The following is a 12,014-nucleotide window of genomic DNA, read 5'->3' as shown; positions in this document are numbered from 1 at the left end:
GAGGGCCCACTGATATGACAGGACACCTTGGGTGCCATCCTTAAATACACTTCTAATCTTGCCCTGGCATCCAGTCAGAACACGCAAACACCACCTCCAAATGATGATTGTAAGCCCTGTGAACAAACTACCTTTTGACACATTCCTAATCTCAATCACAACACACGCACACCCATATACAAACAAACACACGGCACGCAAACACACCACACACAAACACACACGCAAACACACACCACACGCACAGGTGAATGGCACCAAGGCAGAAACACATTTTCTATTTGAACTTGAGATCGAGCTTGAGATCGAGCAAACACACAAGCAAATATGAGCAACACATGAGCAATGTCAAATACACCTCTATTCAACGTGGAATTAAGAAGCTTCCCTTTGAGTTCAGACCAATTAGCAACTGCATTTCTGCTCTAGGGGCAAAGCATTATACAACTACAGATACTCGATAAAATGTCTAATATTATGTTGCTCTGGTTATAAGTACTTCCTGGCTCACTTACTTCAAATAGGTATATACAAAAGGGGTAATTAACAGGGTCCAAGTAGCATGTGGAAATTATGAGTTAAGCAGTGAAGACACATGCAGCACTTCCAAAACCCATGCATTGACAACCAACTGGCGGATGACGGGTATATTTTTTAGATATAGGCAGTATTCTTTCAATTCCTGAGCACATGTTGGGGGGGAGATTAAGAACAGAGAGTGTGTGCCCTAGGGGTGAGGGGGGTCTCTGTGCCCTAGGGCGGGTGGGGTCTGGGCCCTAAGGTGGGGTAGGAGGGTCTCTGTGTCCTAAGGGTGGTGGGGTCTTTGTCCTAGGGTGGGGTAGAGGGTCTCTGTGCTTACTACTTCTACTGCTGTAGCCTGTCCAAAAGTTGTTTTTTAAATCAGCCACAGATCAGCCCCCATTAGACATGGTAAAATACAGTCAGTGAGCAATTTAATAGGTATTTATTAGACCTACTTTTTAGATTCATTGGTTTTCTGCATTCCTTCTCCTCGGACATCTCTCATTAACAAGGCGTTTCTGTCTGCAGAACTGGTGCTGACTGTATTTTTTTTGTTTGTTTTCTGCACCATTCTTTGCAAACTCTCGAGACTAGTGAGTGTAAAAATCCCTGGAGATCAGCAGTTTCTGAGATACTCAAACCACCCTGTCTGCCACCAATAATCATTCCTCAGTCACTTAAATCACATTAGTCCTCCATTCTGATGGTCATACAGAAGCCATTTACAGACACCACAAACCCTGGGCATGGAAGCAGACACACTGAGCTGTCCGTTCCTCCCCTTTATTCAACAACAACAATTATCTCCCCCATGTTATGCATACATGTTTACCTGCAAGGCCTTCAGCACTGCATACAAAACTATTTACGAATGTTAAACATTTGCACTTGCCAAGTCAGGCCTACATAACAGGCCTACATCATGAATCATATACTGAAGATGACGTTAACGCCATGTTACCTTCTGGGGGAATAATACAAATATTAAATAAATAATAAATAATAGGATTCTCGCTTGGATCCATAATACAAATACTTGTTACGTTTCCAGTACGTTACAATTCCGTATTTGACGGAAAATGAGATTAAAAAAAACAATGATTGCGGAGTAGGCTACCACCACAGCATGAACCACTGTATCATGTACCCAGCGCACCTAACCTGAGATAAGTAGCCTATTCTGCCAGTTAATTCAGTCTTGTCCCCAATTTCTGTGGTTTCATTTAGGCCTATGTACGCCGCCTTTCCAGCCTCCAAAAATTTGATTTAAAAAAAATGCTCCCCACAGTGTCAGCACTCGCAAATAAGGGGTGTACAGAAGCGGCGCTTGATCCGTTCCCCACACGGATTGGCAAGGCCGCGATAAGCACCAGAGCACAGGTAATACCGAGCAAACTGCGGGATTAGCTATGTGGCTATAAAGGCCATTATTGTCACTCAATTTGTTCGCCGCGTGGTTTCCACATCATAGCCGCATGACAGCTGAACATCTACTTTCCAACCCATTTTGTCCGCTTTAATATCCAGTGCAGAAGAACAGGGCATTTCAGAGAGGTTATGGTGTTTGGATCCCTTATGCTCGGTCATAGAGGGAACCAATTAAAAAAACTTTTTGGGTGGGATGGGTACTGGTGTTATTGGTTAACCCTTTGAAGAGAAGTATTTCTGGAATGTTTTTTTTCTTTTTTCTATTCTAAGTCAGTGTTAGAGACCTCCATACTTTCAATTACCAGTAGTGATTCAAGTTAATATGTGATTCTAATCTCACACCTTAAAGGGTTAAGGATTAGCTGATTCATGGGATAGACTATACTTATTTGCATTTAAGGTAGATGTAATTGCGTAATTCATTGGGATATTTGTTTAATGTTGGTTCAATACATTTGGCAAATATGTAACATTTATATGCAATGGAGCATGCATCACTGCTTACTTCTCGGGAACCATTTTGGGCGTTTTCATTTACGTCTCACCGAAAAGGACGGGTCACACACAAATCCCAGTATTCCCCGGAATGCACAGTGATGCCCTGAGCAAACGAATGTGATAACCAGACAAGGTTATGTTCCGACTGAGTTCAAATGCTATCAGAAATAGGTCCCAAAATCAGTAATTCCTGCTGCAGCCCAGTAGCCCAACACACAATAGAATTGATCACTGATTGTAAAGAAACCACAAGATTTGCAAAGGCCTCCAGGAATGGAGTATAACACCCTTATGAACGAATGAACGAAACTAAATGAAATGGTAAACCATCTCCATGGCCTAACGGTGTTGGGTAGATTACTTTGGAAGTGTAATATGGTACTGATTACATGACTTAAAATGTAATTAATAAAGTGTAATCGAAAAGATTACGTTAAGTAGTTATGTAGGGCGGCCTGTAGCGTAGTGGTTAAGGTAAATGACTGGGACACACAAGGTCGGTGGTTCTAATCCCAGTGTAGCCACAATAAGATCCGCACAGCCGTTGGGCCCTTGAGCAAGGCCCTTAACCCTGAATTGCTCCAGGGGAGGATTGTCTCCTGCTTAGTCTAGTCAACTGTACGTTGCTCTGGATAAGAGCGTCTGCTAAATGCCAGTAATGTAATGTAATGTAAAAGTAATTTCATCACTTCTGGACTGGACAAGTAATCTTTGGATTACTTTGTGATATAGATACAGTGAGCATTTTATTAGGTATTGATTAGATTTATTTATTACACTTAAATGTGCTTCTGCTGTAGCCTATTCACTTAGAGGTTTGATGCATTGTGTGTTCAGAGATGCGCTTCTGCATGCCACTGTTGTAATGTGTGGTAATTTGCATGACTGTCACTTTTCTGTCAGCTTCAACCAGTATGGCCCTTCTCCTTTGACCATTCTCATTAACAACATGTTTTTTGCACCAGTCTTTTCAAACCCTAGAGACTGTTGTGTGTGAATCACAGGAGATCAGCAGTTTCTGAGATACTCAAACTACCCTGTCTGGCACCAACAATCATTCCACAGTCAAAGTCACTGATATCACTGATTGCTCTGAATAACAGCTGAACCACTTGACCATGTCTGCATGCTGTTATGCATTTAGTCGTTTCCACGTGATTGGCTGATTAAATATTTTCATGAACAAGTTGGTGTACAGGTCTACCTAATAAATTGCTCACAAAGTGTATGTAGTGAAGAAGGACAACACTCACAGATCACTTCATCAGGAACACTATACTAATACTGAGTAAGCCTCCCTCTTAAAACAGCCTCGATACTTTGTGGCAGGGATGCTACAAGACGGTAAAAACATTCCTTTGAGATTCTATTCCATGTTGACATGATCGCATCACGCAACTTCTGCAAATTTGTCAGGGATGTTCCTGAAACCAGTTTGAGATGACTTGTTAATGGAAGTATTTAATCAGCCAATCAGGTGCCAACAACTAAAGGCATAAAAGCATGCAGATGTGGTCAACAGGCATGCAGGTGTGGTCAAGAGGTTGAGCTGTTTTTCATACCACATGAACATGAATAAACAAGAATAAACATACAGAACAAATACAGAAACATTACAGAATCTTTCACACCGAAATCGCGTTTTAAAAGAACGCAGTTCTCAAATCGCAAAGGCTGCGGTTTTTATCATATAAAATATAGTGTTTTAGGAGTGCTTATAACAGTTGTCCATCTGGAGGAAAGGTGAGGCTAGGAACCCAATTGAAGGGGATGATACAAAATAGAACATACGTATGCTGTGCCTGACGACGCTTCTGAACGTCATGAACTCAGTTTGATAGGCAAGGGCAAGCAATTACTTATCAAAGGCTGCAGGATGGGACTCAAAGCGCCTCTTGAGGCGTGTGACTTCTAAACGTTAAATTAGTATTTTTAATAGTGCAACTAAACGTTACTAAAATAATGTATAACCATTCGTGTTAGGCGATCTTTACTTTGCGTTTAAAAGTCGGCTATTAGTACTAATCTAATGTCAGTTTTGATTGACTTATAATCGGGAAATATCTTCCTCTTAAATAAAACTTATCGCAATGTTTGTCATTTAGTCTCACTTTGAGCGGATACCAGACAAGACAAATGTAAACTTTGCCACACCCAGCTAACACGCTCCACCAGCACTGCAACGATGCAAAATAATGAAAAACGACACTCGATACTGACTGACTGATGAATAGCAGCTCCTCAAGGAACTTGAAATTGTCCGCTCTACTACCCATCATAAGGGGGCCTTTTCTGTGACTTTGTGTTCTTAGCCACATTATTTGCTGGGAAAACCGTAGCTTCATGTTGCTAAAATGTTTACAGAAGGCTAAGTTATCAAGAGATTTCCGTGAACCTTTGGTTTTTTAAATTTCAAAGTTAATTCTGGCTTCGAATCCCGGTCGGCCGGGGCCTCTCTGTGTGGAGTTTGCATGTTCTCCCCGTGTTCCTGTGGGTGTCCTCTGGGTACTCTAGTTTCCTCCCACAGTCCAAAGACATGCTGGTTAGGCTGATTGGAGTGTGTATATTGCCCGTGGGTATGAGTGTGTGAGTGAATGGTCTGTGTGCCCTGTGATGGACTGGTGACCTGTCCAGAATGTCTTCATGCCTTTCGCCCAATATATGCTGGGATAGGCTCCATCCCCCCATGACCCTGTTCGGGATAAGCGGGTGCAGATAACGGATGGATGGATGGAATTATTTTTTTAATCAATATGGTGAAATTATGAACTGATATGCAAACCTGTAGGCTATTGGAGCAGTTGACAGCATCCAATCTTGTTATCGTTGTACTATATCATTATTTTGTCCTGCACTGAACAGAAAAGGGGAGAGAGAAAAAAAGATTGCAATAGCAATATTGTTTCCCCCAAATCATCCAGCCCTAATAAATCAGCACTATTAGGCATTTCACCAATTGTCTTCTGTAGCCTATCCATCCACTTGGGAGGTTTGACGCATTGTATGTTCAAAGATCCTCTTCTGCATACTGTGTGGTTACTTGCATTACTGGCACCTTCCTCTCAAGTTTTGACCAGTCTGGCCCTTCTTTGGCCATCATTAACGTGCGTCTGTCGGCAGAAATGCTGCGCACTGGATGTTTAGTTTTGTTGGATGTTACCATTCTCTGCAAACTCATAAGGGTTGTGCCTGAAAAATCACATGAGATCAGCAGTCTTGAGTTCACAGAGAAACGGAAATAACCACACATTACAACAATGGTATTCGGAACAGCATCTCTGAACACACAATGCGTTAAACCCCTAAGTGGATAGGCTAAAGCAGACCTAAAAAGTCTAAAAAGTAAATAAATAAAAAATGTTGGCGGAATGGCCCTGCGATGGACTGGCGACCTGTCCAGGGTGTATTCCTGCCTTTCGCCCAATGTATGCTGGGATAGGCTCCAGCCCCCCTGCGACCCTGATCGGGATAAGCGGGTTCAGATAATGGATGGATGGATGGATGTTGGCGGAATGGGCTTGGGCTACCCTTGCGACAAGGAAATTCACTGATGTTCTATTTGGGGAAGGAAACTCATGAACAAATAAAAAGTATGACACAGCATTAACAATATTTGATCAGTTCATTCCCCACCAAAAGGAAAAATACTAGTTCAGGCAAACATCAGCAACCCATACGCACACTGAAGGGCGGGAGCCATAGTTCTCACGGTTTTATATATTACATTACATTATTGGCATTTAGCAGACGCTCTTATCCAGAGCGACATACAGTTGATAAGACTAAGCAGGAGACAATCCTCCCCAGGAGCAATGCAGGTTAAGGGCCTTGCTCAAGGGCCCAAAGGCTGTGCAGATCTTATTGCGACTACACCAGGATTAGAACCACCGACCTTGCGTATCCCAGTCATTTACCTTAACACTAGGCCACAGGCCGCCCTGTACTGAGGCACAGCAATCATGGCCAGATTTGCTTTTAAAACTCAATGTTTTGGGAAACTGTGCAACATTTTACAAGTGCCTAGATCAGCTGTGCATATAGACTGCAAGGCAACACACACCCATTCATACTATGGTATAAAAATCTATTTATTCAGACTCGTGACTGAGAGGAAAGGTAAGGAGCAACACGACAGGGCATGGGTTTAAAACCTTTATTGCACAGTTTGAGCGTATTCACACAACAGGGGCACACGTGGTCAAAGTAAGAGTCTCCAGAGCCACTAGACGGGAGGGGAGAGAATGGAAGAAAAGGTTAGTCAAGTTTAGCAAGATGAAGCAGTGCAGCTTCATCATTACCGATTCTTTGCCCACTAGAAGGTCAATTAGCTCATTACTGCCAACACAAATACTCCCAATAATGACTAAATATACAAAGAGCCTTCATCTACCGCAAAGTCATACAAACACTACCATGACCAATACGGGTACTAATCTTTCCCCATTAACAGTACATTCATAAAGCAGGATGTTGGATCTGCCCCAGTGGTGGACCACACTGATCAAACTAGGACCCAAACAGGCAGAGGAGAGCCAGGGCCCAACCGTAAGGTACAGGTCAGTTTGGAAGGGAAAACTCAAACTATGCTCAAAATGTAGAGAACAATTCAGTCCAATTTTATCAGGCTCTGCATTTATGGACACAATTCAGGTTTGCAAAATGTGTTCTGTGCATTTGTAAATCCATTTAAAATTAGTGTTCTGCATTTCCAAATCTTTCTCAATTAATTTGTAAAACTCTAAATTGTCCATTTTAGGATAATTCTGCCAGTAATGCAACAATACAACACAGCCTGGCTGGGACCCAAAAGATCCAATAACCAAGCCTAAATCTCCAACAGTCCCTGCCATAATCATAAGCCTTAAAGCAAATGCATTAAGTTTCAACTGCTTCGATCACACAGAGATCTATGCATTACACTATGTGCTGCCATAGCCAGGTCACTAACAAGCGCAAAAAGAGAAGAGATGTGTGTGTGTGTGTGTGTGTGTGTGTGTGTGTGTGTGTTTGTGTGTGTGTGTGTGTGGCAGAAATTATTTCGACAGGGTCAGTCGCAGTTGCTATAGCTTCTCGGGCACCTTTTAATACAACAAAGTGAACCGCAAGATTATTTTTTCCCTGCTTATATAATGCATAATACTGATATAAAGATGTCTGTAATCAGTAAACATAGTGTGTTACATACACCAATCAGCTACAACATTAAACCCAGCTGCTTAAACAGTTTCATGATTAAAAATGCTTTAAACTGTCCATAAACTTGTCTATAAACACGTAATATGTCGTTTGTGTACTTATTTTAGCAGATAATCATAAGTGAATTGCATTCAAAGGTTACATTTTAAAATGAAAATGGAAATATTGTAAGCTTATTGGGCTGGGAGGTGCATTGTTTTGTTATTTAAATATATTGGTAAGTAGTGGTGTTCATGATCACTCTTAACAGGTGCTCAGGACATGTAGAATCTTTAAAAAATAAAGACCACCCGCCATATTTAAAAATGCATCCATCTAATCCAACATCAATTTCACCCTTTTTCCCTCCATTGGAATTACATGGCACTGCATGTGGTGAAACTTCTGTAGGGTTGCGTGAGCATATTACGTTTTTTCTTTCCAGCTTGTCATAGCAACATTGCCCGAAAAAGGAGAAGGAGAAAAAGGAGAAAAACAAGAAAGTCAGACTTCTTTTCATTGTGATCAAGGGTCTGTTGTTTTTTTCATTTACTAATGGTTCAGGTTTGGATTTGGGGAGCTCCATCACAAGATAATTTCAATAGCTGCTGACTACATAGGTTAGCTAAATATACGTTTGCTAGCTAGCCAGGTGACCAACCAACCATAGGTGACGAATTTTAATGCCTCTGTTAATGTAGCCTAATCTTGTGACGGAACTCATGTAGGCTATACGGCGTATAGCTACAGGTATCCTGCGTTGTCTAGCGTTTGTCTGTTCGGACTATAAACTGCTACAGGGTGCAGTGGTGCGAGTCAAGAGGATGCAGGTAAAAATGAATACAATGTATTAAACAATGTGTAATGCAGAGTAGAACTTTTTCATCCTTGCCAGTTCTGGAGATGGTTTTTAGCCTTCTGTACGCCTACCAAAGCAGACTTTGGGATAAAAACGGACACACTATAACCGTGTTTTACTTTCGTAATGGAAATTGCCATTTGAGCTCTAGCAGTGTTCTGTTAAATTAAAAGCAAACAGGCATGTTTTTTTTTTTCATTCTGTGATGCACAGAATGAAGCAATTAGAATGCATCAATATAATTCACTCGTAGGCTGTTTCTATAGCATCTCATGAAACAACTTCCCCTTGGTTTTCTTTATTTAGGCATTTATTTTCTTTGTTCTACATTTATTTAAACAGGAATACCAAATTGAGGTCGAAATCCATTTTGGGGGTCCTGAAAACGGGTCACTGAAAATTCAAGCACTTGTTAGCCTATTGTTGCTACAGTTGTGCATGTTGCTATTGTTCATTACGCGCACGAGATCTGATCATTTTATTCTGGGTATTTAAAAAACGGATTTCTTTGCGTGACTACTCGTATTGTCTGCTATATAACACCCAGCATTAATGATCTCAGTAATCGGTCATATTTCCCCCTTAAAATTCACCAGAAATGAACATGTCCTAGCTGCTCTTTTAAAAATTATGCCTACATGAAACCAGCATGACTGTTAACAAGCAGAGCAACTAGTTATTTAAGTAGCCTACGTAATTCATGCATGGATGGATTTATTCAACCAACAGTTTCCAAATGGCATATTTATTACAAATACATTTGTTACAGATGTTACAGTGGGAAATACTTGTTTACCAATGCGGACACTCGATAACTGACATTTGAAGCGGCATATGGCATAGGCAGCGTTTCACTAGGGTTGCCACACGTTCTGGTTTTCCCGGGATTGTTCTCTTTTTTGAGCGACTGTCCCGGAAAATGACTTCCCGCGACACGAATTGCAAAGGCTACTTCTAGTTCCAAATAAAACCGGATTCTTCTACTGCTATTCTGTTTTTTCCTCTTTACGTTTAGACATCCAATCCCGTGTCTGTAAACTGGTAAAAATTAGTAAAACACAGCGACGATTGGCCATATGCCTATACTTATTTTTAATTGGTAGCAGAAATACGAAAGTTTACCTTATCACCTAGCAACTGCTGGACTGTCAGTCTGGCGCGTGCATTCATTTCAACGACTCCACTGTGGGAAAGTTCAGCTAGCTACTAGCCTAGAGGTAATCGCCGAATACCTTATTTATTTATTTATTTGTTTATTTTGTCGGTTTTATAAAATGGGGGGGGGGGGGGGGGGGGGCGAGGAGGACGAGATAACAAAATCAGACAAGCAACCAGCAGCAGCAGCAAAAAAAAATAACGATAGACAACGTACAACTCAGACTGGACAAAAAGAGAGCACTTTTCCGAATGGATAAGTTAGGCCAACCCAAGGAGACCCGTTCTCCGCCACATATATTTTGTGTCCTGCCAAGATCTTAGTTAGATATGATTATATGGACATCTCCTGGATTCCCCCTCTGGTTGCCACAGAGTGCATCTACGTCAGACAAATAGAGGTAAGAGAGGCAATAGGGAGTCCTACCACTCCTACCACTTTACGTTTAGACATCCAATGTCTGTAAACATGTAAAAATGAGCAGACACAGCGACGATTGGCCATATTCCTATACTTCTTTTAAATTGGTAGCTGAAATACGAAAGTTTACCTTATCACCTAGCAACTGCTGCACGGACTGTCAGTCTGGCGTGTGCATTCACATCAACGACTCCACCGTGGGAAAGTTCAGCTAGCTACTAGCCTAGCTACTAGCCTAATACTTCTGATTTTTTATTTTTTTATTTTGTCGGTTTTATAAAATGGGAGGAGAGACGGACGAGGAGGACGAGAGAACAAAATCAGACAAGCAACCAGCAGCAAAAAATAAATAGATAAAATAAAAAATAAAAAGAGAGCATTTTGAATGGATAATGGCGCGTCAAATGTCCCGGTTTTTCACAAATCAGATGTGGCAACCCTAGTTACAGTACACGGTGTTGAGATCGGACACATTGGGATTCTGGGATTAGCCAGGTCTAACTGGTCAGCCAGCCGTTTCAAAACCTAGCTCAAGGTGGATCTTTGCTGAGTGACGTCACGTTCGTTCCGCCATTTTGTTGACTCCATATGGCTCTGGCAATGTATAATCCGTCTGTTCTGTGATCATTTCTGTATCAAGTACCTAAGAACAGTGTGTGCGAGCCCTTCTAACATGGTGGGTGGAGACTTAGATGGAAAGCCCAGAAGTTGCTGGGTCACTCATTCTGCTTAAATGGGTGGTTCATCATTTTCTTATACATGTCTTTTGGCCCAACAGTGACAATTCTCTGAAATGCCATTTTGTAGATTTGCTTAGTCCATAAAAATGGCTCCACCAATCATAATTTACACAACAACTGGTAACCCGTGGATTTTGTAATATCTTCTGTAATATCTCAACGTGGAAAAAATAAAGCAATCATTTTCAAGAATTACCATGGTAACCTTTCTTGGAAAGAAACCAAAGTCTTGGAAAGTGTTCTAGAACACTTCCCTTAACAGTAGTGATCATTGCATCAGCAAAAGACTGAACAGGTGAGAACATTCAGTTATGAACATTCTAATCACATATTTGTGATATTACATCTTAAAAGCATAAAGATATCGCCTCAGTAGTCTTCCTTGCATTAGAAACCTGCTAACAAGCTAAAACACCTAATTGGTTGCATAAAATGGCAGTCATGAACTGGGTAAAGGGGACTTTAAGAACCTTACTGCAAGTGTGTGGATGTACACATCCTCATCATTGAGTACATCATGCATTTGACAGTTAGGTGCACATTGCACAGGTGTGATGCAGAATTAACTGTCAAGTGCATTTGGAATAATGACTGATTACCACACAGCATTCATCAAAGCAAAACAACTTAATCACTCACTGTATACAATACCCTCTGGGAGTGGAGCACACACAGGATGAGCCTGCTTTACTAAAACTACCTCTTCTAAATGCTCCCAGTCAGTCTCCACCCACCCCACTTTCCTTCCTTGTTTTACTGTTGAATCATTATCCACCAGGTGACTGATTTACTGTTTCATCGCATACCAGCACCCCCTGCTGGTCAACTGTGTACCTGCAGTGACGCAGAAAAGTGGCGAAAACTCACAATAACTGGTGTGTGAGGGAGTCCAGTGGCGTGTGTGTGTGTGTGTGTGTGCATATGTCCTGTCTTTTCAGAACAGAGGCACTGCCCTGGGGAACATTCCAGAGGTGTTTCAAAGTAACAAAGCTGACAAACACCCAGGAGGGGGGAAAAAAAAATCCCCCAAAATCTGCTAAATTCCTGTGTCAGCTCAAACAGTCTCTCGTGGTGCTCAGATCTTCCAGTCGCGGGACTAAGCCTACATGACGATATTTACACTGTCAGGTCTTGAAGTGAAAATATGTAAGTAGGTCAACATTTTCTGTAAGATTAAATGATAAACGCTATGGCTTGCAGTTCCCCTGCCTGTAGT

The sequence above is a fragment of the Conger conger genome, chromosome 1 (assembly GCF_963514075.1).
Source record: "Conger conger chromosome 1, fConCon1.1, whole genome shotgun sequence".
In the NCBI taxonomy this organism is placed as follows: Eukaryota; Metazoa; Chordata; class Actinopteri; order Anguilliformes; family Congridae; genus Conger; species Conger conger.
Note: the sequence above shows the minus strand (reverse complement) of the source record.